General features: G+C 43.3%; 1 protein-coding gene and 1 non-coding gene across 2 annotated transcripts in view; both read left to right on the top strand.

Moving 5' to 3' along the window:
• ZNF609 (zinc finger protein 609) overlaps positions 1–27,399 on the top strand; it is a 204,990-nt gene that overhangs the window by 152,910 nt on the left and 24,681 nt on the right. The window lies entirely within an intron of this gene.
• On the top strand, positions 20,336–20,459 carry LOC121149689. The gene has a single exon (XR_005882825.1). It is a non-coding gene; the product is annotated as a small nucleolar RNA SNORA40 (small nucleolar RNA).

The following is a 27,399-nucleotide window of genomic DNA, read 5'->3' on the forward strand; positions in this document are numbered from 1 at the left end:
GTTTTATTTATTTTTGTTGGAAAGGTAGATATGCACTGAGGAGAGGCAGAGACAACGATCTTCTGTCCACTGATTCACTCCCCAGGTGGCCACAACGGCCAGAGCTGAGCCAATCTGAAGCCAGGAGCTCCTTCCAGGTCTCCCACACAGTGCAGGGTCCCAAGGATTTGAGTCATGCTTAACTGCTTTCCCAGGCCACAAACAGGAAGTAGGATAGAAAGTGGAGCAACTGGGACATCAGCCGACACCGTAATGGGATTCTGGCACTTGCAAGGTGAGAACTTTAGCCACTAGGCTTACCACACCAGGCCCCAGTTTCATAACTTTTAAGCCTGTACTTACTTGTTTCCACATAGGAATTCTCTGTCTTTTCTTCTTTATTAGACTAATCCTGAGAAATTGTATTTTACACATCATCTTATTTTTCTAAGAACAAGTTCCAATTTTTACATGAAAAAAATCAGTAAATATTTGATTAATGAAATTGTGCCTTGAACCCAAGGCTCAAGACATATAAGTAAAAATGATAATTTTATAACCTGTGTGCTTTGCTGTATGTATTGATTATAAGTAGTATGAGATTTTGCATTCATACTTTCTTTAAAAATTAAAAAACAAAACACATCTTTTGAGATTATTTTTTTAAAAAAAAAAAGAACCTTCAGGTGTTTTTAGAGTTAGTAGGGGTTTTTGTAGGGTTGGAGAGGAGGTATGGCTGTGGTATCTCAGACTCGACTCTGGCTCAATCTTCTTGATACGTGGCCCTTAAGTTTATACCCAGCTTCATGTTCTGCACAGGTGCAGTTGGTTCTTTTGCATGTAAACTGCTCAAAACTTGGTGCTGCTGGCTCCTGGTTCTCCAGGAGAGTCCTGTATCTGTGGAACTAGGCTATTCTGGGCATCTGTCTGCATGTGTTTGTCTCTAAGTGACCGTAGGGGATCTTTTGTGGCTAGGGTGTGGATGTTCTCTACTCCTCCTTGGTTTGGAGCCCGCTGGAACAATTTGTGGAGGGAGAGTAATATAGACTTGGGTGTGTACATGGTCTGGTTGGGAAAGGCTCTTGTTTCCATCCTGAGTGAGAGCAAACATAGGAGTGCTGTACAGCCCTGTCTCTACCTTGGAGTATGCATTTCTGTTCTACCATCTAGGAATATCTGCGATTGTTTGAAAAATAGCTGTTTCAAAGAATAAAACCACCATACATATGTAGTAGCATGATACAAATATCTGAACTAGAGTTGGGTTCCAGAAAACATTGTATCTTTAGCTCCACTTGATGCTGAATAACTTTTAATGCCTCCTGTCCTTAGATTTCTGATTTATAAAAAGAAGGGCTTGCATTAGATCTGTACTCCTCTTTAGAACCTTTTGTGATGGAGGTGCTTTCTTCAAAATGGTAGCCTGCCAAAATGCCAAAATGGTAGTGTGTATTATTGAGCACCTGAGATGTGACGAATAGAACTGAGGAACTGACTTTTTTTTAACTTGATTTAATTTACATACCCATCTGTGATGACTTGAGTAGTGTGTATGTGTGCCTACTTGGAGGTGGAAAGAAGGGTGATTCTGTGGGAGGATGAAGAGGGAGGGGGGTAAGTAACTGACATCTGTACAGACCCAGGGTGATGGCTGTGTACTTTAGCCGCTGTTACCCTGGAGAACATTTGGCCCTGCTTCAAACGCTGTGGTTGAACACTGTGCTTTGGTCTGTGGGTTGCAGTTTTCTCATTATCAGAGTAATAGGCAGTGGTTTTGCTTAGCAGGAAGTTAGTTTGCCTGTGGTAGCTTCGCTGAGAACCTGCCCCAGTGATTCTTCATCCTCATCTGATTGCAGATGCCGACTGTGGGTCTTTATCCTTCTCTCTAAAGGGAAGGGACTGTCCATTAATCTTCTTTCATGGAAATGGTAACCTTGGCAGTTACCCTTGTTTTATTCTGTGTGATTCTGATGTAGGGATAATATGTGTGTGAACCACGAAATGTATAATTTTAGATTTTGCACTGGAGCAGTAAGGTGTTACTTAGCTACTAGTTTTTCTTTCTCATGGTCTATAATTAATGCCCTTTCACCTCAGTCTGCCCCAGGCAGCACTCACCTGGAGAGAGAGGGTGCACAGTGACCAAGCACTCTCTGCTGCTTGGCCAATTACATACTAGCCCGACTCCCACAGAAATAGCTCTGCCAATAGCACAGTCCTAAAGAGCCTAGCAGCCATTGTCTGGCACCACAAATCGTAGCAACAGACCACCACATGGCAACAGCAGCCACACAAAGGAAACATTAGGGAAATCAATACTTACTTTCTCCCAGCCTCCCCCCACTGAAAACAAGCTAACACACTATTGCCACCTAGCAGCTTACTCCCCGGGGATGCTTTAGGGCAGTGAAGTGTTTATATGCCCTTGTGGAATGTATTATCTGTCCACTGTCACATATTTAAATCCTGTAGCCCTAAGGAAAAAAATTCAGTCCCAGGCATGTGTGAGTTTGGTTTTTGTAAATTGCAAAGTGGACTAATCTCCAGGAGAGAAGTCCCCTTTTTTGTGCACTCTCCCCTTCTCTCCCCTCCCTTCCCTCCCCCACCAGGAAAGGCAGTGCAGACTGAAGTGCTGGGAGCTTGCCAGATAGGTAAAGGTTGTTTCAAAAGGAGAGTCTGAATACTTAAGTAGCAAAATCCTCTTGAATGGTCTCAAACACAGGCCCATTTGCTATTAATACCAGCCTTTAGTTCTTGATACTTAAGTATAAAACACAAATGAGTGATACTCAGAAAATAGATGTAGTTCTGACATAACCCAGAACTAATCATTACTCGAACTTAATTAGTTTTGAAGTATGATTCCAAGAGGAAAAGACTGAGTTTGAAAGCCTTGGTATTTTCATGCCCTGTGAAGATCATTTAAACTGGTCTGGCTTTCGTTTCCCCATTTGCAAATCATTCTGTGATCATTGTATGGGACCAAAGAGGAGATTGTTTTTGTTAGTTGGTGATAAGATCTACTGGAAGATGTGATTGAACCCTATGGTCTCAGTGCTTACACTGCTAAAAACAGGTCCTGGCCCTGCCCTGGTTGATAAAGCCGCTGTAACAGTGATGGGCAGAAGCTATTAACAGACTTGGCATCTAGCCTTTTCTTTCACAGCAGTACTTTCAGGCCAGTTCAAGGCAGAACTTTGCTCCCAGGTGGCCAACACTAGAGTTGCTGCCGCCTCCTAATGCTGTCAGTGAAAACTAACTGTCTGTTTCTCTCTCTCTCTTTTTTTCTCACTCTCGCTGACTACTACCGAAGGAAGCAAGGGGCTGGTCTCTACCTCTTTTGAGATGCCATTATCCCATCTCCCTCAGGCCTTACAGAACAAAGAAATCTTAGGACATCAACTTTATAATTCCAGTAGCTAGAGATCATTTCCCCAGAATAGGGATGGGTAGGGAGCTAATTCCTCCTGGTGTGCGGCAGCATTGCTGAAGCGCCTGGTGTTTTGTCGGGCAGACATCGGCTTTGTTAGACCCATTCAAGCTTCTCTGTATTTGAGGTAAATTATAGTGGCAAACCAAACCCATGTACTTTCAGGGGGGTAGGGGTTAGAAACAACACAGAAAGTGTGTCATTTATAGGCCTTGCGACTTGCTAATTGCTCAAGAAATTTTTGTTTAATCCACCATCCTTAGGCTTACTCCTGCCAGATCCTTTATTTCCCTTAGTTGCTGCCTTCACAGCCTTCTCCATAGCAACAAGCTATATGACAAAAGAGCTGCAGTGAGAAACTGAGTGGCGCCCCCTCCCCCAAGTTGTACTCTGTTTTCCCTTTAGGATTTCTTTTAAAAAAAGCCAAGAAGACTACTGTCATTAATTTCCTACCTACCTCCATTGAACTCATAATCAAATGAAACATTTAACCCTGGACTAATTCATTGAAGATCTTGCCTTCTCTGTAGTTCCACATTTTGAAAAATTTCCCAGATCATTCCATTTATTTGAAACTCTCTCTATATTACCATTTACCAGCCTTTAACTTACTCCTTAGAATTATGTAGAATCTACTGGTATCAGCATGGAGAAAGAAGTGATAAATGATAAAGAAAGGGGAGCCCTCTCCTGCCCACCAGGGGCTGTTACAGGAGGTCCTAGATGGATCTGCCCTGACACTGGCCAGGCTGGCTAGCATCTCAGCTGATCTTCACACTGCCTGCTCTGTTGTCCCTTCTGCCACTAATCTACAGGAGTCACAAACTCAGAGGTTTTCTTTTGTATTGTAGTAATAAGTCTCACTGAACAATAATGGGAACATATACATGAGTCATAAGTGTGCAGATCATTTTCAAAGAAAATCAACAGGGCCCAGCGCTGTGGCCTAGTGGCTAAAGTCCTCACCTTGAACACGCCTGGGATCCCATATGGGCGCCAATTCTAATCCCGGCAGCTCCACTTCCCATCCGGCTCCCTGCCTGTGGCCTGGGAAAGCAGTCGAGGATGACCCAAAGCCTTGAGACCCTGAACCCACATGGGAGACCCAGAAAGAAGTTCCTGGCTCCTGGTTTTGGATCGGCGCAGCACCAGCCGTTGCAGCCACTTGGGGAGTAAATCATCGGATGAAAAATCTTCCTCTCTGTCTCTCCTCCTCTGTGTATATCTGCCTTTCCAATAAAAATAAATAAATCTTTAAAAAAAAAAATAAGTAAACCAACAGCATGTGGGAACTAGCACATAAACAAAGATTACCAAAATCCCAAGGCCCTTTTATTCCTTTTTTCCCCTTAGCTAAGCACCCACTCAAGGTTGATCAAACCAGATTGCTAACAGTATAGATTAGTATTACCCATTTTCAACTTTATGTAAGTAGAATCATTACAGTGTATACTTTTTGTGTTGACTGGCTCAACATCATGCCTAATGATTTAGCCGTGTTGTTCCATGTCATGGAGCTTTGTTTATTTTTATTATTTTATGACATCCTATTTATGTATTCTATTTATTTGTTTAGTTGTTGATTGGCATTTGTGTTATTTGTACTTTGAGGCTGTTTCAGAAATGCTGCCGATGGGGCCAGCGTTGTGGCACATACATTGCTTCAGCAATGTATGTGGGTTTGCTTCTGCACTTTTTTATGTTCTGCTCATCCATTTGCCTATTTTTTTTAAATATGTTTTAAAGAACTTTATTTATTTGTTTGAAAGGCAAAATTACAGAAAGAGACAGTGATCTTCTATCTACAATTTTTTTTTCCCATCTACTACTTTACTCCCCTCAAGAATGGCCACAATAACCAGGGTTGAATCAGGGCAAAACCAGAAGCCAGAAACTTCATCTGGGTCTCCCAGGCGGATGGCAGGAGTCCAAGGCCTTGAATCATCTTCCTCTGCTTTTCCAACACATAAACAGGAAACCAGACAGTAAGTGGAGCTGCCAGGACTACAATCAGCAGTCACCCAGAATGATGACACAATAGTCCCTAGAATAATTTTTTTTTTCTTTAGAATTTATTTGTCTATTTGAAAGGCTGAGTGACAGAGAAAAAGATCTTCTGTGCACTAGTTCACTCCCCAAATGCCCATAACAGCCAGGGCTAGATCAGGGTTGAACCCAGCAACCAGGAACTCCAACCAGGTCTTCCAAATCGGTGGCAGCAACTGAGGTATTTAGCTATCGTTTGTTGATTCTCAAGTGCATTAGCAGGAAGCTGGATTGGCTGCATGGGATAGCTGGAACACAAACTAGGCTCTCCAGTATGAGACACAGATACTACCAAGGTGCTCTCAGCCTGCTGCGCCACAACACCTGTCCATTTGCCTATTCTTGAGCCATTAATACCCCATCTTACTAACTATAGATTTTTAAGTCTTATTATCTAATAGTATAAACCTTCCAGATTTGTTATACTTCTTTAAGAATCCCTTGGAGGCCCAGCATGGTAGCCTAGTGGCTATAGTACTTGTCTTGCACACACCAGGATCCCATATGGGCACTGATTCATATACCAGCTTCCCATTTAGCCCTGCTTCTCATTTAGCTCCCTGTTTGTGGCCTGGGAAAGCAGTCGAGAACATCCCAAAGCTTTGGGACCTGCATCTGTGCGGGAGACCCAGAAGAAACTCCTGATTCCTGGCTTCCGATTGGCTCACACCGGCCAGCCATTGCAGGCACTTGGGAAGTGAACCAGTGGATGGAAGATCTTCCTCTCTGTTTTTCCTTCTCTCTGTAAATCTGAATTTCCAATTAAAAGTAAATAAATAAATAAATCTTTAACAACAACAACAGCAACAAAAAGAATGCATTGGATATTCTTGTCCATATAAATGTTTTTACTTTATTGTATATTCCCTATAAATTTTAGGACCAGCTTGTGAATTTTTCTGGAAAAAAAAACTGCCACAATTTTTATTAGGATTATGCTTATGAATCTTCAGATCCGTTTGCATAAGACCTAAAGGGTTTTTTTTTGTTTTTTAAAGATTTATTTATTTTTATTGCAAAGTCAGATATATAGAGAGAAGAGACAGAAAGTTCTTCCATCCGATGATTCACTCTCCAAGTGGCCGCAACAGCCGGTGCTGCACCTAAATGAAGCCAGGATCCAGAAATTTCTTCCAAGTCTCCCACGTGGGTGCAGGGTCCCAAGGCCTTGGGCCATCCTCGACTGCTTTCCCAGGCTACAAACAGGGAGCTTGATGGGAAGCAGGGCATCTTGGATTAGAACCAGTGTCTGTATGGAATTTTGCTGCAAAAGAGGATCTGGGCTCCTGGCTTCAGATTGGCGCAGCACCAGCCGTTGTGGTCACTTGGGGAGTGAATAATCATTGAACAGAAGATCTTCCTCTGTCTCTCCTCCTCTCTGTATATCAGACTTTACAATAAAAAAAAAAATAAATCTTAAAAGAGAGAGAGATTTATTTAGGGCTTAGTGTGGTAGCCTAGCAGCTAAAGTCCTCACCTTGTATGCACCGATATCCAATATGGGCACTGGTTCTAATCATGGCTGCCCCTCTTCCCATCCAGCTCCCTGCTTGTGGCCGGGAAAGCAGTCAAGGATGGCCCAAAGCCTTGGGACCCTTCACCTGCGTGGGAGATGTGAAAGAGGATCCGGGCTCCTGGCTTTGGTTCAGCACAGCTCCAGCCATTGCTGCTGCTTGGGGAGTAAATTAATGGATAGAAAAGCTTCCTCTCTGTCTCTCCTCTTCTCTGTATATCTGCTTTTCCAATAAAAATAAATAAATTTTTTTTTAAAGGGGAGGGGGCTAACATCCTCACTTTGTAAGCTCCAGGATTCCATATGGGCAGCCCTGCTTCCCATCCAGCTCCCTGCTTGTGGCCTATGAAGATAGTAGAAGATGGTCCAAAGCTCCTGGAACCCTGCACCAGTGTGGGAGACCTGGAAGAGGCTCCTGGTTCCTGGCTTCGAATTGGCTCAGCTCTGGTCATTGCAGCTGCTTGGGTAGTGAATCAACAGACGGAAGATCTTCCTCTCTATATATATCTGACTTTACAATAAAAACAAAATTCTTTAAAAAGTAAGACCAATAGCATCTCATTTAAAAAAAATATATTTATTCATTTTGTAAGTCAGAGAAAGCAGTCTTCCATCTGCTGGTTTACTCCCCACATAGCCACAATAACCAGTGCTGACCAGGGCAAACCCAGGAACTTCTTCTTGGTTTCCTATATGGGTATCAGGGACCCAAGCACGTGGACCATCTTCCATTGCTTTTCCAGGCCATTAGAAGGTAACTGCATCAGAAGTGGAGCAGCTGGAACTCAAAGCAGTGCCCATATGTGATTCTGGATTGCAGGTGGCAGCTTTGGACACTCTGCCATAATGGCAGTCCCCAGAACTAGAATTTGAGCTAAGATACTTGAAGTATACACAGCTTCTTAATGCTACATTAAATTCACACTCTTCTTCCCATCCTGAATCAGCAGCTTCAGCTAGAGCAGGTTTATTGTTACAAAAAATTAAGTTGAAAATGAAAGAAAACACTTTAAAATTTTGTTTTATTTGTAAGAGAGAAGAGAGATCTTTAATAAGCTAATTTGTGTCCCCAAATGCCCATAAAAGCGAGTTCTAGGTCAAAATGTCCCGTGTGAGTGACAGGGACCCAAGGTCTGCTGCTGTCCAGTGAAGGAGCCAGAATTCAAAGCAAGCACTTTGCTAGGGGATGGGGATATTCCAAGCATTGCCTTCGCTGCGACACCAGACACTTTCCCCAAAATCTAAAATGTATTTTCTCACAGTTCTGGAGGCTCGAAGTCTGAAATAACTCTACTACTGCTGTAAAAGCTCAGAGTCCAAATAAGGTGACATTCTGAGTTTGTGAGTGTTGCGACTTCAACGATATCTTTTCGGGGGTGGGGGAAAGTGATACAATTTAACTCATAGCAGGGGCTGATGGAAATTAAGAGTGATGTTTGTCATAAGCTCACATGAGGAAGACTATCTAGAACAGTGTGATAATGAGGCATTGCTTTCCAAAGCCAGAAAAGCATCTGCCCCCTGACCTCAACTGGTACTGAGTTCCTCTCTCTCCATTACCTATTTCCCTTCCTTGGCACTAAGACCCAAGGAGGTGGTTCATTTCTCCTCTCTTAAGCCCATAACCTGCCAAGTGGAGGAAATCAAAAGGAAAAATAGGTTTTGGCAGTTGGCAGTACCTCTTAGCCTCTGGCTGAAAAATGCTGTAAGGAAAACTGCGTCATGTAAGCCAACCCTAACCATGTTCTTAGACTAGTTCTTCCTGCTATGTCATAAAGTGTTGAAACTGTGGGGGTGATTCCTGGGCAGAAATTTTGCTAAGTGGCCCCAGTGAGGTGATACGATCCTTTCTGTTCCTAATGGTTTTCAGTTAAGGACTCCAGCTAGACCTGATGACCTCCCAAGCTGCCTCCTGCAGTCATGGCTCCAGACTGTGGCTACCTCAGCAAAAGGAAAGGGAGGATGTGTGATTTCAGGGTGTGGTGAGCCAGCCCTTGTTGCACTATACCAAGTTTCCATGGTGCAAGAACTTGTAGAGGGGAGGCGGAACTGTGTCAGATCTTCAGTGATCTTACACAGCCACCCTGTCCCCACTGGCTGCAGGTGGAGTGCTTTTTTTTAAAGATTTATTTTTATTATTTTTTTTATTGGAAAGGCAGATATACAGAGAGGAGAGACAGAGAGGAAGATCTTCCGTCCCATGATTCACTCCCCAGGCGGCCACAACAGCTGGAGCTGAGCCAATCCGAAGCCAGGAGCCTCTTCCGGGTCTCCCACACGGGTGCAGGGTCCCAAAGCTTTGGGCCGTCCTCGACTGCCTTCCTGGGCCACAGGCAGGGAGCTGGAAGGGAAGCGGGGCTGCCGGGGTAGAACCGGCGCCCACATGGGATCCTGGGCGTACAAAGCGAGGACCTTAACCACTGTGCCACCACGCTGGGCCCTCCTTGCCTAGTTTTAACAGTACCAGATCTACTCCCACCATTCCTCAGGATGGGATTTGCTTGCAAATTATTTCAACTGGTTTATTGTATTTCTTCTTTAAATTCTGTGTAGACAGAGTACCATGGCTGTATGAAAATTGTTCGCAGATAATGGGTATTCATTGCCTTGTGCTTTCTTTGGCCCATAAAGCCCTGAATGATCTAAGATCCTTGTGTTTGGGTTTCTCCCAATTAAATTAAATCAGAATGTCTATAGATAGAAACCAGGTACCAGTTTTTTCTTTGGAAGATTCCGAGGTGCTTGCATTGTGCAGCCCGCAGCGTAGCTGCATGAGCCCCCAGCGTTCCACACTGTTCCGTTGGAACACCTCATGGAGTTAAACTCTCACTTGGCATGTAAATAAAGGACTCCTGGTCAATGCAGGGTCTCTTTGGAAGTGTCCTCTCTATAGGAATAATGTGCTTCTGCCTTTCAGTTTTTGGCTTTGGAAGACTCATGTATAATTTGAGCTTTCCCTGCAGTCAGATCCATGATTTGGAGCTGAATGGACTGCTAGGACAAGTAAGATAAAGGCCTGGAGATGCAGTTAAACTGATTCAGGGTTCTGCCTTACATGAGGTTTGGTAGGTTATAAGAATTTATAGCATGGGTCCTGGTGCAGTGGCTCAGTACTAAATCCTTACCTTTTAAGTACCAGGATTCCATATGGGCACCAGTTCATGTCCAAGCTGTTCCATTTTCCATCCTGCTCCCTGTTTATGGCCTGGGAACACTGTAGAGGATGGCCCAAAGCCTTTGGACCCTGCATCCATATAGGAAATCCAGAAGAAGCTCCTGGATCCTGGCTTTGAATTGGCTCAACTCCAGCTGTTATGGCCATTTGGGGAGTGGCCTCTTCCAGGTCTCCCACAAGGGTGCAGGGTCCCAAAGCTTTGGAACGTCCTCGACTTCCTTCCCAGGCCACAAGCAGGGAGCTAGATGGGAAGTGGAGCTGCCGGGATTAGAACCAGCACCCATATGGGATCCTGGCGCGCTCAAGGCAAGAACTTTAGCCGCTAGGCCACGGTGCCGGGCCCGAAAAAGGATTTTCTAATAATTTTCATTGTAATAGGTAAATTTGGGACCAAGGTTTTTCCTGACATGGTACTTTTTACCAAAGTTCCAGATATTACCTCATGACAAACCTGTAAAAAGAGAATGATTTTCACGTAATAACCGTGAACCTATACCCAATTTAGGATGAAAATGTTAACCAGTATTCCAACCACAAAAGATCATAATTTTCCCTAGTCTCTTCATTTCTAAAGGCTATTCCAAGAGCATCAACTGGTCCACATGAGCGCCAGGTCTGGAGGTGAGCCAGGCTGGGCTAGGCTGGGCTAGGCTGTAGCACCTACTGGTGAGAGCCGGATACAGGCTAGTCAGGTTGGGGCACAGCACCCATCAGCACATGTGAGATCCAAGGCTGGGAGTGGGCCTGGAAGAAAAAATTGGGAAACTTCCATGCTAGGCTGCATCTCCCATTGGTGAGTGTAAGACCCAGGACTGGAAGCAGGCCAGGCCAGACTGGACTGCATCACCCTTCACCATATGTGTGAGCTCTGTGTGGGGCAGGTTGGGCGAGTTGGGTGAGTTGGACCCAGCCATACACTGTCATGACCAAGAACCAGGACAGGTACAAGCCAGACTGGGTTGGACTGCAACACCTGTCAATTGTTATGAGGGCTGCAGGTAGGCCAGGCTGACCCAGGCTGACCCAGGCTGACCCAGGCTGACCCAGGCTGACCCAGGCTGTAGCACCTGTGAATGCTGAGTATGAAGGCCAGCCATCTCAGACTAGACCACAGCACATGCTGGCACTGACTTCCTAGGTTTGTTAGCAGGAAGCTGGCTCAGACAGAGTAGCCAGTATTTGAACTGACACTCTGATATGGGATGTCAGCCAGGGTGAAGTAGCAGCAGCAGCTTAACCCACTGTGCCAAATGGCCCTTGTTTTGTTTTTGACAAATTGGCACCCCTCTCTATGTATTTTATAACCTCTGTTTAGAGGAGTATGCTCTGATAGTTTCTCCATAATATTAAGTGGTATCTTGTTACATTTGAAACACGGTACTCCACATATCCTGACTCAATTATTATATCCTCTCTTTTTTTACGATTTAAAAAAAATGCACTTCTCCCTGTGGCTCTCTTTAAATCTAGCTCCATGCTAATGGCCTGGAAAGGCAGCAGAGGCGGGCCCAAGTGTTTAGGCCCCTGCACCCATGTGGGACACTCAGAAGAAATTCCTGGAACATGATTTCAGACGACCCCAGCTCCAGGCAATGTGGCCATTTGGACAGTGAGCCAACAGATGGAAGAACTAACTCCGTCTCTCTTTCTCTTGTTCTTTCTCTGTAACTCTGCCTTTCAAATAAAAATAAATATATCTCTTTTTTTTTTCAATATACTTCTGAAACTTTCCACCTATTCAAGAACTGAACTTTTTTTCTTCTATCAACAATAAGGTACCTCACACACCAAGGGAATATTATTATGTTTCATAATAATAACTTAGCAGACCTATTGCAATAGCCTAGTGACAAAATCCTCTCCTTGCATGCTCTGGAATTCCACATGGGCACCGGTTCATGCCCTGGCTGCTCCACTTCCCATCCAGTTTGTTGCCAGAGAAATCAATAGAGGATGTCCCAAAGCCTTAGGACCCTGCACCTGAGTGGGAGACCCAGAAGAAGCTCCTGGCTCCTGGCTTTGGATTGGCTCAGCTCTATCCACTGCAGCCACTTGTGGAGTGAACCAGAGGATGGAAGATCTTTCTGTCTCTGTGTCTTCTTTCTGTATATCTGCCTTTCCAATTAAAAGAAAGAAATCTTTAAAAAAAAAAAATCCTTGTAATGTTGGAGTTTTGAGTTTCTGTTCTAATCCTTTTCCTCTTTATATCTTCTTGCTGCAGTTTGCTTACTTTTACAATTTTGCTTTCTTCCTGCCTGCTATTTTTGCATGAAGATTTTTTTTTTTTTACTGCTCTGTTCCTCTTCTGGTAAAGAAAAGTCAAACATAAAATCAATAATCCACTCCTCATCCAAAAATAAACCTACAGGTGTTGATGTCTTTCACCTAGTCCACAGTTTTATTCTGACGTGTAATACATAGACCACTTTGTGTTTTACACCTGGAAATGTGAGCTCCTAAGAACCAAGCATTCTGCTCTTGAGAGGCAGCATAATTAGGCTACAGTTCAGAGTCAGACTGCTTAAAATTCAGTTCTGCTCTGCACCCTATTTAGCCTATATCATGGAAACAAATTACTCCGAGCTTCTGTTTCCTCATCTGTAAATTGGGAATGATAATACTATTTGGAAGTTATTCAGAGGATTAAATATGAGCTAATATATAGAAAATTCTACAGTGCAATAAGTGGTAACTGCTGGGGCTGCTGTTGTGTCACACGGTACATTAATCTGCTACCTGCAGTGCTAGTGTCCCCTATGAACACAGGTTCAGATCCCAGCTGTTCCGTTTCCAATCCTGTTCCTTGAGAATGTGCCTGGAAAAGCAGCAGATGTCCCACATGCCTGGGTCCCTGTACCAAAATGGGAGATTCAGATGGAGTTCAGACTCCTGCCTTTTGTCTAGCCCCAACCATTGTGACCATTTGAGGAACAAACCACTGATGGAAGATTCAGAGATCTCTCTCTCTGTCTCATCCTTTCAGTCTGTGATACTGCCTTTCCAATAAACAAAAAATAAATTCTTTTTTTAAAATGGTAGCTGTTATCAGAAATTTATTTTTACTACCATCACTCAAAAATTTTTTGGACTCATTTATCTGGTGCTGAGCATCTTTTTGTATAATTAGGAATTAGGAGACTTCTTTCATGACTTGGTGGGATTTTATTGGAGTTAATTGAGTCAAATTCAGCTTTTGAAAGTAATTATAGTCTGGACTGCCTCTAACAGGTCATCTCATAAGTGCAGGAGGAAGAATTGCAAAACCTACAGCAACTTCTTATTTGTCTGGAAGGACATAAATAAAAATCCAGAATGTGAACCACTGTGCCCAGTTCAGTAGCCTAGTGCCTAAATTCTTGCCTTGCATGCATCGGGATCCCATATGGGCACTGATTCATGTCCCGGCTGCTGCATTTCCCTTCCAGCTCCCTGCTTGTGGCCTAGAAAGCAGTGGAGGATGGCCCAAAGCCTTGGGACCCTGCACCTGCATGGGAGACTCAGAAGAAGCTTCAAATCAGCTCAGCCCCAGCTATTGCTGCGACCTGGGGAGTGAATTAACAGATGGAATATCTTTATCTCTCCTTCTCTCTATAAATTTGCCTTTCCAATAAAACTAAATACCTTAAAAAAAGAAAAGAATGTGAAACCCACTCCACCTTTGGTTGGACAAATTTAGACTTTTTTTTAAAAGAATTATTTTATTTTTATTGGAAAGGCGAATATACAGAGAGGAAGATCTTCCGTCCCATGATTCACTCCCCAGGCGGCCACAACAGCTGGAGCTGAGCCAATGTGAAGCCAGGAGCCTCTTCCGGGTCTCCCACACGGGTGCAGGGTCCCAAAGCTTTGGGCTGTCCTCGACTGCTTTCCTGGGCCACAGTCAGGGAGCTGGATGGGAAGTGGGGCATCTTGGATTAGAACTGGCACCAGTATGGGATCCTGGGTGTGCAAGGCAAGGACCTTAACCACTGCGCCATTGCGCCGGGCCCTAGACTTTTTTTTTTAAGATTTATTTATTTTTATTGGAAAGGCAGATGGATATGCAGAGAGGAGGAGAGACAGAGAGGAAGATCCAATGGTTTATTCCCCAAGCGGCCGCAAAGGCTGGAGCTGAGCCAATCCGATGTGAGGAACTTCCTTCCGGGTCTCCACACAGTTGCAGGGTCCCAAGGCTTTGGGCCATTCTCTGCTGCTTTCTCAGGCCTCAAGCAGGGAGCTGGAGGGGACGCGGGGCCACCAGGATTAGAACCAGTGCCCACATAGGATCCCAGCGCATGCAACGCCAGGACTTGAACCACTACGCTATCGTGCCGGGCCCTAGACATTTATTTTTAAATGTATACCTAATTAGGTAAAATATATATGATGGGTTAGGACTTTGTGGTTACTCTGATCCTGTAAATGAAGTATAGAAACGAAAGCAAATGAATGTACCTTGAATAAAGCATCAAAAATACTGAAGAAATCATAGAACATTGAGAAGAATTTTGTGTAGAGTTTACACCTTTAGCCAAGAATGGGAAAAACTAACATATTGTAAAATGGAATACTTATTTGGTGTTTATTATGCATGTTTGAGAGTAAAGGGCTAATTGTTGAAAACCAGTGTAAAGCTGTTGAATTACCACTTGGTACTAACCTAGTAGAATCTTCTAAGCAATCCAGGAGCATGTTCTAATTCATAGACAGACCAATAAATGTGGTAAGGATTTCAATAACAGATGTTGGGAAAACCCTCTCCGTGAGGAAGGAAAATTAATTTAGAAGCCCACCTAAAAGTGTCTAAAAATAGGTATAAACAGGTATACATATATGCACAAATATCATTAAGATTTATTGAAAGGAAAGGTGTTAGTATACAAGTGAATATGTTGATTTCTTCTTTTTTTTAATGTGTTTATTTGAAAGGCAGAATGATAGAGAAAAAGAGATCGACCTTCTGGCCATTTGTCACTCCTCAGTGGCTACACAATGGACAGTGCTGGCCCATGCAAAAAAAGCCAGGAACCTGAAACTCCTCTGGGCTTCCCACATGGGTGGCAGTGGCGCAAATTCCTGGGCTTGCTTCAGCTGCCTTCCCAGGCGCTTTAGCAGGAAGCTGAAGAAGTGGAGCAGTCAGAACTTGAATTTGCATCCCTGTCACAATGTGGCATCCTACCTACCCCCACTGTGCTACAATGCCAACCCCCATATCCTGATGTCTAAAACAGAAAAGGCTATCTAAACACAAAAATAATGGAATAAATGACACACAAAAAGATTTCATTATTATGTCAAAACACATCTTCACCTTGTCTAACACTACTGCTTACTTCTGAAATAGGGAGAATTAAAAGAAATTGCACCCTGTCACATTTTGGCTGTATTATGCCAAATAGGGAGCTTTGCTCCCTGAAACTTGTAGGGTGATTTTTCTCATTTACTTTGTATATGGGAGCTCATTTTCAGAAAGTTTTATAGCCAAGGCATCCTTAAATATGTGCAAATAATACCACCAACTAGTGTATCATAAGAGGCTTATTAATTATACAATCAGCAGATTTCATGTACCACTCCTGAAAAGATCACTTGGGGTAAAAGGTAGTTGGCAACTAGAGCAGCTCTTCTGCAATCTGCTTGTTTGTTACTAAGAAGGCAGACCATCTCTATAGGTGCCTGCTTCTGTATGGGATTGTATAGGAGCAGCAAGCCATCACTCAGTTCCTATTTAATATAGGGATTCCTCAGCCAGTTGATCCTCTAGCATTGGAGGAGAAAGAGTGTACTCTCAAGTACTTTGCAAGCAAGAAGCACCCTTGAGACAACAAGACATAAGGTAACCTGCAGGTTTGGAAGTTGTTCTGGCAATGATGGCCAATGGAGAGGACCTGGTAGAAGTTTCTCACAGGTGTTCTCCCTATCCTAATGCTGTAATTTTGTGCAGAGCACTCCCCTCTTGGGAAGGAAGTCAAAGGTGTTTGGTTTCTGTTTATATGGTACATATTTCCTCTCTGATCTTAACGACTGGTCACCACTATCCTCAACTGTCTATGTATCAAAAGTTCAGTTATTCAGAAGTTTAAAAACAAAACAACTCATAGAGGCCAACATTCTGGCACAACTGGTTAAGCTACCACTTGTGAAACTGGCACCCATTTTGGAGTGCTGGTTCAAGTCCCAGCTGTTTCACTTCTGATCCAGTACCCTGCTAATGGACCTGAGAAGACAGAGGAAGGTGGTCTGAGTACTTGGGCCCCTACCACCCATGTGGTAAACCCACATGGAGTTCTTGGTCTCGATTTTGGCCTGGCCCAACCTTGGCTGTTCTGACCATTTGGGGAGAAAATTAGCACTTTGCCTTTAAAAATAATAAATAAATAAACAAACAAATAATATTTTTTTTTAAATGAAGCCTTAGAGCCCATTTTATACTTTCAAATCATTTTACTGTATCATGTAAGTCTGTACAGAGTGTACAGTAGGGCTCTTCCTGGATAGGCCCTCCAGTTCTGTACCTTTTTGGAGAACAAGGCTTATGGAGTATGCCCAGAGCTCAGTGCTGTGGCATAGGGAGTAAAGCTGATACCTACACTGTGGCATCCACTTCATGTCCAGGCTGTATCACGTCCCATTCAGCTCCCTGCTACTGATCTGAGAAAAGCAACAGAAGATGGCATAAGTGCTTAGGCAGGGGAGATCTGCATGAAACTCCTGGCTTCACCCTGCCCAGCTCCAGCCATCGCAGTCATTTGGAGTGTGAATCAGAGGATGAAAGAATTCTCTGTGTCTTTCTCCCTCTCTTTGTAATTCTGCCTTTCAAATTATCAAATTAATCCTAAATAAATGAATAAATGTCCTTAGAAATAAGTATTTAATTTTAGACTTTAAAAAAAAATTTTAAAGGAAAATATATAGAGAAAAGGACAGAGAGAAACAGAGAGAAAGAGAGATCTTCCAGCCACAGGTTCACTTCTCAAATGCTGCAGTGGCCAGAGCTGAGCTAACCCAAAGCCAAGAGCTGCTTTCAGGTATTGCGCATGGGTACAGGGGCCCAAGGATTTGAGCCATCCTCTTCTGCCTTCCAAGCCATCAGCAAGGAGTTGGATCAGAAATGGAACAGCCGAGACAGGAATTGGTACCCAAAAAGGATGCTGGTGCTTGCAGGTAGAGGATTGGACTGTCAAACCACAGAGCCAGACCCTAAAAATAAATATTTTTTAAATAAAGTTTGTCATGAAGGAAACAATGTGGAAATAATAGTCTTACCCACTTTCCTATAGCCCTTGAACCTTTTTACCCCAATTAACTATGTGAAGATTGTCAAAAATATAATAAAAAATAAATAAAGTTTGTCTAACAGAAATTTAATTAAAAAAAAAAAAAAAGACAGGATAGAGAGAAAGAAATCAGATAGCTGCAATAACCAGGCAAGGCCAAAAAATGATGCGCTTTTCACTCCATTCGGTCTCCCATATGGGCAGCAGGATTCAAGTACTTGAATCATCTGCTTTCCTAGGTGAATTAGCAGGAAGCTAGATCAGCAGGACTTGAACCCATGATGTAATAAGTTTCATGTAGGGACTTAACATACTGAGTCAGAACACCAGTCCCTAAACATGTTTTAAAACATATTATTAGTCTCTTTTAAGTTTTTAGTTTTGATATTATTTATTTGAAAGTCACAGAGAGGGAGAGCGACGTTCATCTGATGTTTCACTAACCAAATAGCCACAGTGGAGCTTCCTGGTCTCCCATTCGCATGCAGGGTCCCAAGGCTTTGGGCCATTTTCTACTGATTTCCCAGGCCACAAGCAGGGAGCTGAATGGGAAATGGAGCAGCTGAGACACAAATATGGGATTCCAGAACCCATGTGGGATCCCAGCATCTACCAAGTGAGTATTTAGCCACTGAACCATCACGCCAAACCTTGTACTTGCTTTATGTTCAAGTTTCGTTCCCTTCATTTTAAATTGTAAAGAGCCAATAAATTCCCCACTCTCTCACCTGCAAACACATACAGATACATCATCCCTGGTTTAGTGACTCTTTGTAGATTGAATGATAAGCTACGAGGATTACATTTTCTATGATTTCAATTTCTTGACAGTGTCCAGAATTTCACACTTGCCTACACTTGTAGCCAGAGGGCTATAAAGTTGATAGCACAGCTATCAATTTGCTAATGAGTCATAAATTACCTCTTACTCTTGTTCAAGGAAACTTGAGTTACAAAGGACAATATGGTTGTTTCAGCACCATCTAGAGGAAAGTCTAGAAATATATAAATGCTGTTTCGCTATTGTCAATAGTTTATTTTTTAAAGGTGTATTTATTTTCACTTGAAGGGCAGATTTTACAGAGAGAAAAGGTGAGATAGAGAGAAGACCTTTTTTTGTATTAGTTTACTCCCCAAATGGCCACAGCAGCTAGAGCTAAGCTGAGCTGATCAGAGGCCAGGAGCTTCTTCAGGGTGTGCTATGCAGGGTCCCAAGGCTTTGGACCATCCTCCACTGCTTTCCCAGCCCACAAGCAAGGATCTGGATGGGAAATGGAGCAGCTGGGACATGAACTGGCATCCATGTGGTATCCTGGCACTTGAAGGGATAGGATTAGCTTTCTAGCCACCACACTAGCCCCTCAATTATTTATTTAAATCCAGACTTCACCCTTCCTATGTTTTTGTTTTTTTTCACTAAATATGTCATGATATGATATGTCAAAATTTCATTCACTTGGCCATTCAACCAAACTATTTTTATTTGCTGCCTAATAGCATGTTTTCATTTTATGTATTTATCCCTTTGGACTGTAAGATACATATAAATGAATTGGGACTAATTTTATGTATCTTTATACCCTTACCTACTAATAGAAACTCAGAAATAGGTATAGACATTACAGCCAACTTTAATGGGTTAAATATCCTATAGCCATACAGGTAGCTCCTGAGAAATATTAAAGAGTGGTATCTTTAACACAATACTAAGTAAATTAAAATATGTTAAATCAAAATAATACACATAATAAATATAAGAAAAATGTGAACAAAAATGTACACATCAAACATAGAATGGCTCTCAGGAGGAGAGCATTTAGCTGCTGTTTTGAGGGTGACATTATTGTGGTACAAGGGACTCAGCTGCATCTTGCAGTACTGGCATGCTATCTCAGAGCACCAGTGTGAGTCCTGACTGCCCTGCTGATGCACCTGGCAGAGCAGCAGATGATGACCTGAGTGCTTGGACCCTTGCCATACATGTGGGAGAGCTGGATGGAGTCTCAGGCTCCGGGCTTCAGTTTGGCTCAGTCCTGGTTCTTGTGGCCATTTGGAGAGTGAATCAGGCAATGGAAGTCCTCTGTGTCTCTTCATCTCTGTCATTCTGCTTTTCAAACAAATAAATCTTACATATTGCTTAGAATGTCCCCAACCCTTACAAAATACCTGTATATGGTCCCTGGTTCCATTTCTAATTCCAACTTGCTGCTTTAAGCACACCCTGCGAGACAGCAGGCGATGGCTCAAGTCCTTGTGTACCTGCCATTCATGTGGAAGACCCAGGTTGAGTTCTGTGCTCCTGGCTTCAGCCTGGTCAGCTCTTGGCTATTTCAGATATTTGACTAATGAAACAATGCTGAGGGCCCGGCGCGGTGGCGCAAGTGGTTAAAGGTCCTCGCCTTGCACGCCCGGGATCCCATATGGGCGCCGGTTCTAATCCCGGCAGCCCCGTTTCCCTTCCAGTTCTCTGCCTGTGGCCTGGGAAAGCAGTCGAGGACGGCCCAAAGCTTTGGGAACCTGCACCCGCGTGGGAGACCCGGAAGAGGCTCCGAAGTATCGGCCCGTTGCGGTCACTTGGGGAGTGAATCATCAGACGGAAGATCTTCCTCTCTGTTTCTCCTCTCTGTATATCCGCCTTTCCAATGAAAAAATAATTAAAAAAATAAATCTTTAAAAAAAAAAAAAAGAAACAATGCTGAGATATCTCTGCCCATCTCTCCCCCTCTCTGGCTTTCAAGTAAATAAGAATAGAATGGGTCGAAGTGGTCAGCTACAGCATAATTCTCTAAAATTGGGTAAATAATTGAATAACAAAACTAAACTAAAAACAAGAACCTCTCTGTTCTTACCAGATTCAGAAAACAGCATGTCTGAATAGCAGCTGTTGGAAGATAGTAAATGAAGCAGCCTAACACAAAACCAGAAGTATTTTTAATTGCATTTAATTCATGTTTTTGTTTAACTTGCGAACACTGACACACATATGCAAAAATAAATCCTCTTTTGCAACCCAGAATTCATTAATCAATATGGGTTTTGATACATTCAAGCAGTAATTGAAAAAATAAATTATTTAAAAATTATTACTATTATTATTATAAAGAAATACAGGGGAGAGTGGAAGAGGGCAAAGAGAGAAGAGAAGAGCTTTCATCTACTGGTTAACTCTCCAAATGGCTGCAGTGGCCTAGGGTTGGATCAGGTCAAAGCCGGAACCCGGAACTCCACCTGGGTTTCCCATGGGGGGGTGGTCCAAGTGCTTGGGGCATTTTCCACTGCTTTCCTAGGTGTGTTAGCAGAGAGTTGCATCTAAAGTGGAAAATCTAGGATTCAAGTGTAGCAAGGGACAACTTAACCCAGTGCTCCACAACAACAGCCTAAGTAGAAGTTTTTATCCTATTTTCTGTAACTTATTTTACTACGCTAACCCACCAATTATGACAGTCAACAAATATTTGCCTTTTATTTATTTGAAAGACACAGTGCAGAGACATTGGGAGATCTTTCTAGCCCTTGGGTTATTCCCCCAAGTTCCTGCAACAGCTAAGCCAGGCCAAAGCCAGGAACCCAAAGCTCAATCCAGATCTTCCGTGTGACAAGGACCTAAATATTGGAACTATCACCTGCTTCCTCCCAGGATCTACATTAGCCGGAAGCTGGAACTGGAGTCAACCAGGAGTCACACAGGCGTTTCACTTGGGATTCCATCCCAAGCATCATCTTAGCCACTGCCCCCAAAAGTGCTTATCTAGCATCAATTATGAAACCAACTTCTCAACACAAGCTGTTCTCTGACACACAGCCTCAGCTTATCATCTCAGGGAGTTACTGTTAGGTATGATGTTCATCCCAGGTCCTTGTAGGATTTACAACATCCTCTATTCTTTCTCTGACATCTCATACTTCAGGCTATCCCACAACATACAATCCAAGTGGCAACTTAACCATCTGAGCCACAGCACTCATCCCCACCCATTTTTTCATTAAGATTTATTTATTTTTATTGGAAAGGCAGATTTACAGAGAGAACAGACAGAAAGATCTTCCTTCCTCTAGCTCACTGCCCTAATGGCCTCAACAGCTGGAGTGTGGTACCATTTCCGGGTTCCCCATGCAGCTGCAGGGTCCCAAGGTTTTGGGCCATCCTCTAGTTTTCCCAGGCTACAAGCAGGGAGCTGGATGGGAAGTGGAGCAGCTGGGAGATGAACTAGTGCACGTAGGGAATCCTGGTGCTTGCAAGGTAAGGATTTAGCCACTAGGCTATCGCTCCAGACACTGTCTTCCCTCCTTCTGTCCCCAAAGTAACTTTTAACAAATACTAGCTCCCAGCCCAGGAACTATGGATCTTCATACCTTTTCTTTCTTTTTTTTTTTTTAAATCTCAGTGTTTATTACAACAGTAATAAAAGTCTGACAAGTAATAGTAAATAAGTTAAATGAATCTTCATCCACACAAGACAGACACTGTTCCATTTGATCAGCTGTTAAGGAACAATTTATCCTAAAACAGATTTTCTGAAAGTACCCTTGTACACAGTGACTGTAGGTGAGAAATTCATAAGTGGTGGTCTGTCTCAGGATCTCCCATGTGGTTGCCATCAGTTGGCTATAGCTGCATTCATCTAAAAGCTTGTTTGGGGCAAGAAAATCATCTGCAGTATGGGTTCATACATCGTTATTGGCAAGAAGCCGCAATTCCTGGCCATGGAGACCTCTCTGGGACTGCTTAAGTGTACTCACAGCGTGGCAGCAGGTTCATTCACAGGAAAAGCCAAGGAGGACTCTACAATAATGCCACTGTCTTTTGTCACCTAGTCTCATCATTTCTACCATGTTCTGTTTGTTAGAATCAAGTTGCTAATAGCAGCCCATGGGAATCAGGCAAGCGTGTGAAAGCATTTATAGATGTATTTGTAACTACCACAGTCAGGCACCCTGAGACTCTGAGTTGAATAAACACACTACCCCCTGGAGAAAGTAAGAGAGGATTTCAGAGCAGTGGTTATCTTGCCACTGGTATTCCTCCTTAAAACTTTAATAATGGCTGTACTCTTGATTAAAAGAAATGTTTTTCTTTTTAAGATTTATTTTATTTTTATTGCAAAGTCAGATATATAGAGAGGAAGATCTTCCATACATTGATTCATTCCCCAAGTGGCCACAACAGCTGGAGCTGAGCCAATCCAAAGCCAGGAATCAAGAGCTTCTTCTAGGTCTCCCACACAGGTGCAGGGCCCCAAGGCTTTGGGCTATCCTTGACTGCTTTCCCAGGCCACAAGCAGGGAGCTTGTGGTCCCTGGGATAGGAAGCAGGGCTGCCAGGTTTAGAACCAGTGCCCATATGACGTGTGCAAGGCAAGTACTTTAGCTGCTAGGCTAACGCTACAAACTTAAAAAAAAAAAAAACTAGTGAAATAGGTCCCAGTGCGATGGCTCAACTTCTGCCTACAAGCACCCACATCCAATGTGAATGCCAGTTCGTGTCCTGAAAGCTCTGCTTCCCTTCCAGCTCCCTATTTGGGGCCTGAGAAAGCAGTAGAGGATGGCCAGAAGCCTTGGGACCCTGCATGGAAAACCTGGAAGGAGCTCCTAGCTCCTGGCTTTGGATCAGCTCAACTTTAGCCATTGCAGCCTCTTGGGAAGTGAACCAGTGGGTATAAAAGCTCTCTCTTTCTCCCCTTCTCTGTATAAAGCTGCCTTTCCAATAAAAATAAATAAATGTTTTATCTTTAAAAAAAGAAAATGTTTTAGTTTTTAGTACTTTCTCTCTAGCTTCTGTGTTATATTTAGGTCAGAGAAAGATTAAGTCTAAAAACAAATTAGGATGTATATTGAGGTAGTCCATGAGCCTGTGGAGTGGTAGAAGTGGAGATACAGTCAAAATCTAGATGCCTTTTGAAGGTTGAGCCAACAAGTTTTTTTTTGTTTTGCTTTAAAGATTTACTTATTTTTGTTGGAAAGGCAGATTTACAGAAAGGAGAAGAGACAGAGAGGAAGATCTTCCATCATTTGATTCACTCCCCAAGTGGCGACAATAGCCAGAGCTAAGCTGATCCAAAGCCAGTAGCTTTTTCCAGGTCTCCCACCTGGGTGCAGGCTCCCAAGGTTTTGGTTTGTCCTCGACTGTTTTCCCAGGTCACAGGCAGGAAGCTGGATGGGAAGAGGGACGGCCAGGACAGGAACCAGCATCTATATGGGATCCTGGTGCATACACTGGAAGTCTGAGGTCTCTTGTTCAGACATAGAATGGCAATGTCAAATTTGCAATTAGATATGTGCACCTCTAATTGGGGAGAATGATTGAGGCTAGCGATGTAAGTTTGTCTCAAGCACACATGTAGTGACTACAAAAGACCCTCACAAATAGCTAGGATCAGGGAGAAAAACAGGCAGATGTTGTGTCCTGGAAGCCAAGTGAAAGAATTATTCCAGGAGGTCGTGATCAGCTACACAGTTAGGTACTAACAGAGACAGTAACGAGGGGCTCTTAGACCTGGATCAGTCTGAATACAGGAAGGATTAAGGTTTCCGATGTCCTCTGCAGCAAAGCAGTACTGCTTTAGAACTGGGTTTGTGTCTGCATTGTAGCCGCCTGTGAATACTTCCCATACAAGTTTGTAAACCATACTTGCAGACCTCACTTCCAAACTGGTCGCCTGTAAAAAGACTAGTCAGCACTCCAAAACCTCATGATGATTAATGAAATTACGTGCTTAGAACTTGATGAACATGCAGGTAACCAGCTAGTGAAACACAAAGCACTAGTCATTCCTGCTATAATTTTTTTTTAAGATTTATTTTATTTTTATTGGAAAGTCAGAATTACAGAAAGGACAGACAGAGAGGAAGATCTTCCAGTCGATGATTCACTCCCCAGGTGGCCACAACAGCTGGAGCTGAGCCAATCTGAAGCCAGGAGCCTCTTCCAGGTCTCCCACGCAGGTACAGGGTCCCAAGGCTTTGGGCTGTCCTCGACTGATTTCCCAGGCCACAAGCAGGGAGCTTGATGGGAAGTGGGACTGCCGGGATTAGAACCAGCACCATATGGGATCCTGGTGCATGCAAGGCAAAGATTTTTAGCCACAAGGCTACTGCTCCGGGCCCTTGTTTTATTTATTTATTTTTTATCTTCAACCTATTTGCTGCCCTAAAGCTAGTCCCTAGTAGAGAAACTAGGTCTGTTAAGTAATATGTTCTGCTTTGCCTCCCTATCCTCTTATTCTCCCAGCTGTCTTAACTCAGAACCTTTGTAGGAAGCATGTTACACTTCAGCAAAATGTGTTCCCTTTGACATTTAAACAATCCTCCATTTTGTCTTTCCATATTAGACTCTTTCCCTTTCCCTTTCACATTTCCAGCACTCTGAGCTGTCTTCTTTTTCCTCATTCACTGTTGCTAAGGTTTGCAGATTACACCAGAAGAAGCCAGATTTATAAACATGTGTTCCTACCCAGCTGTTTCAAGAATAGGAGTAACATTCATCTTCAGAGTGTATGTCTGCTCTCTCTGATCTCCTCTGATAAATGAGGTGCCTATCTCCTAAGTCCTACCTTGTCTGCAAATAAATGGAGTCTTAGGCTACTTAAATTGACAAAGCAAGGAACAGACATTCAGTATAGCCCCATCAGAGTGCCTGGGTTCTGTCCCCAGCTCTGCTGGATCCTGAGTCCAGCAGGTATGGGAGGTAACAGGTAAGGGCTCAAGATCTTCCATCCACCGGTTGCAGTCCTGAAATGCCCACATTAGACAGCGCTGGGCCTGGTCGGAGTCTAGAGTTCCCCCCAGATCTTCTACAGAGTGACAAGGCTCCCAGAGTGTGCAGTACAAGAAAGCTGGCTCAGAAGCAAAGTTGTAGGCATCACAGTATGGGATGTAGGCAACCCAGCACCCTTCTTCATATTGAAAATACAGTAACAACAAGTCCCATTGATACTGCAAGAATTGAAGTAGCCTTAACTGGAGGGAGACATTTACTTGAAATCCTTGAGCTAGTAGCCAGAAAAAAATTTAGTCTAATTATGTCTTAGGAGATAATGCCATTTCCTTAAGATTGCTAGCACCCTGGAAAAGGGTACAAATTCTGCCCTTTCTCCCATCTGGATGCTCCCCTGCAATTCTTTATATGCCTTTTATCTAAGGTGAAGGTAAAAGGACATTCTAGGGAAACGGAATGAAAGAGCTAGAGAATCCATTAGAGATAGCTATGTCACGCCTTACAGTCTGAAAGATGTGAACTCTAATTATGAGACCTTCAGTAAATTACTTACCATTTATGAACTTTCATGGCCTCATTTGCAAAGTAGTTTTAACAGTCTTCCAATGACAGAATTATTGGGAGGATTGTGCTTCCTCTTTGTAACCTACCTTGTTCAGAAAATGATTAGTCAGTAAGTATTTGGGGCCCAGCATGATGGCTCAGTGATTAAATCCTTGCCTTGCATGCATTGGGATCCCATATGAGTACTGGCTTATGTTTCCACTGCTCTGCTTCCCATCCAGCTCCCTGCTTGTGGCCCGGGAAAGCAGTCAAGGATGGCCCAAAGCCTTGGGACCCTGCACCCACAATGAGAGACCTGAGAGATGCTCCTGGCTTCAGATCAGCTCAGCTCCAGCCATTGTGGCCACTTGGAGAGTGGACCATAAATGAAAGACCTTTCTGTCTCTCCTCTTGTAAATCCACCTTCCCAATATAAATAATAAATGAATCTGAAGAAAAATAACCGCGCCGGGCCCAAGATAGTATAATATGAGAAATATGTAGCATATAATAGATCCATAAATGTTTGAAGCGTAATCAAACTGACTAAACCAAAGGTTTTTCCTGATCTGATTTCATTCAAATGAGACTTTCTGGTAGGGTAATCCTGCTCTCTATCCCCCTGATTTTATTGTATGATATATCGTCCTAAGTTCTATTGCCAAAGAGAATTAAGGACTGAATCTGTCTTATTTAAAGCTATGCCCAAGAATTTCATGTAGTTTCATGTAAGTACACCCTTTATGTTGGTTTGTTGAAAGCCTACCAAGAGCCAGTTGTCTTAACAATCTTATTGTTTCTTTTTATTTTTAAAATTGTCATGGTTATTATTTACGTATTTGAAAGCAGAGCAACAAAAAGAGGGACAGAAGCAGGAGTAAAGAGTTCTTCATCCACTGGTTCACTCCTTTAAAGGAGTTGAAACAGCAAGGGATGGACCAGGCTGAAGCAGGAAGTTGGAACACCATCCCGAGCCCTCACTTGGGTGACAGAGGTCCGAGCATCTGGGCCATATTCTCCCTTCCCAAGCACATTAGCAGCTAGAGGGACCCAACCTCACACTCAGTTTACAATGCTGCGTTCCAAGTGGTGGCATAACCCATTTCCCTACAATGCCAGCCCTTTTTCTATTTGTTTATTTGAAAGGTAGAGTAGAGGTAAAGGGAGAGACAGATCTTTTGCTCCTTGTTTCACATGGTCACAATAGTTAGGACTGGGGCAGACCTAAACCAGAATCCTTGCACTCCATCTGGGTCTCCCATATGCGTACAGAGAACCCAGCTCTTGGGCCATTTTATACTGTGTTCCCAGGCTCATTAGCAGGGATCTGATTTGGAAATGAAGCAGAAGGAACTCAAATTGGCATTCCAGTATGGGATAACAGAGTTGCAGGCTATCAGCAACCAGCCTATAGACTTATAATCTTGATACAGTATATAGAAAATGTGTCTTGGATGGGCTGATGCAATGGCTCAACTGGCTAATCCTCCACCTGCCAGAACTAAATCCCTTATGGGCACCAGTTCATGTTCCAGCTGCTGTACTTCCTATCCAGCCACCTGCTTATGGCCTGGGAAAGCAGCAGAGGATGGCCCAAGTCCTTGAGACCCTGTACTCACATGGCTTTGGATCAGCTCAACTTTAGCCATTGAGTCACTTGGGAAGTGAACCAGCAGATGGAAGATCATTCATTCATTCTCTCTCTCTCTCTCTCTCCTCTCCTCCCTCCCTCCCTCCCTCCTTT

This window comes from Ochotona curzoniae, unplaced genomic scaffold (assembly GCF_017591425.1).
Source record: "Ochotona curzoniae isolate NIBS_2020 unplaced genomic scaffold, NIBS_Ocur_1.0 scaffold_4701, whole genome shotgun sequence".
NCBI classification, from domain to species: Eukaryota; Metazoa; Chordata; class Mammalia; order Lagomorpha; family Ochotonidae; genus Ochotona; species Ochotona curzoniae.